A 1,368-nucleotide genomic window follows, 5' to 3' on the forward strand; every position below is an offset into this window, starting at 1 on the left:
GTGTTTTTCCGTTATTATCCTTTGAAGGGCTGGATTCGTTGAAAGATATTATGTGAATTTGGTTTTGTCATGGAATACTTTGGTTTCTCAATCTATGGTAATTGAGAGTTTAGCAAATATATGGAACACTTCATGAATTTGCGTGTCATCCTTGCACAGGGGCCATGATAATCTTCTCTGTCTAGTTCCAATTTTAGTGTATGTGCTGCTGAAGCAAGCACTGAGATGACTTTTTATACCCCACAAACAAGACTAGAAAAGGCATTAAAGCACCATAGATGCTTGATATCATAAACTAGAAAGGAATATGTCCTACTGTGTTGCCATAGCTAATTGACTTCTGGTTATATGACATTAAGTTTATTAATATTGCCATAGAGCACATATTTCAAGACTTATGTTCAAGTCATAATAATCATTTGCATATTAAATTCTGAGATTTGATTCACAACAATTATAATATAAAATGAGAACAAACTGATTAAAATGATAAAAAAATTTTTTGTGCTTGTCATTTTTGTTGCATTTACATATTTAGGAGTGTGTGTATATGTTTGTGTGTGTGTGTGTGTGTGTGTGTGTAAGAACAATTAAAGAAAATGAGGCTTTACATTTGATAAAGAGGTAAAAAAGAAGGTTCCATGGAGGTGTTGAAAGGAGGTCAATAAACAGGTAAATGATTTAATTTCTTTAATTCCAAAATTAATTGTTACTTAATCAAAAGTTTCCTAATGAGGAGTAGAGTGCTGTGGCTTTACACATTTAGTTATCTCGTGTTTGTTTGTTTGTTTTAAAACTGTCTGAATATTCCAATGGATGGCCTCAAGCTTGTTGCTCTCTGGCTTCAGCCTCCTTAGTGCCTCTGTTATAGATGTGTCCCTACCACGTACAAGGATACTGGACTCCTTCAACCCTGATTCTGCATCATGCAAAGCACCCCAGACATGAGATAAGCTCATTTGCATGATTGTGATTCCAACTCCATTAATCACAACAACATTCCCGAGATAATCAGTGGTCAAGGAAGTACACAAGAGGTTCATTTAGAAATGAAAGCCATATGGCATTTCTTCCTCAGGTAGACCACATGACCTCACTCTTCTGTCAGGGAAGCTAAAATGAATAATATGACTCTGCATTATATGCACAATCTCATAGAGTATAAATTAGAAACTCTGTTACAATTGGGTATAGATGTGGAGGAAGAATAAATATCTATTATAAATATATTAAAAATACAAAATAAATGAATTTTCATATTAATGTTTTGAGCACCTTTAGAGATTATAAAGACATGAACTCATCATGATTAAAATATATTTAATAATTTAATAATGAAACCTCATATGATTTCATGTATTCATGTGG

At 33.2% G+C, this 1,368-nt stretch overlaps 1 non-coding gene across 1 annotated transcript; it reads right to left on the reverse strand.

Annotated features, from left to right (window-relative positions):
- Positions 1-114: 114 nt before the first annotated feature.
- On the reverse strand, positions 115-221 carry LOC115065319. The gene has a single exon (XR_003845096.1). It is a non-coding gene; the product is annotated as a U6 spliceosomal RNA (small nuclear RNA).
- Positions 222-1,368: the final 1,147 nt, after the last annotated feature.

The sequence above is a fragment of the Mus pahari genome, chromosome 13, assembly GCF_900095145.1.
Source record: "Mus pahari chromosome 13, PAHARI_EIJ_v1.1, whole genome shotgun sequence".
In the NCBI taxonomy this organism is placed as follows: domain Eukaryota; kingdom Metazoa; phylum Chordata; class Mammalia; order Rodentia; family Muridae; genus Mus; species Mus pahari.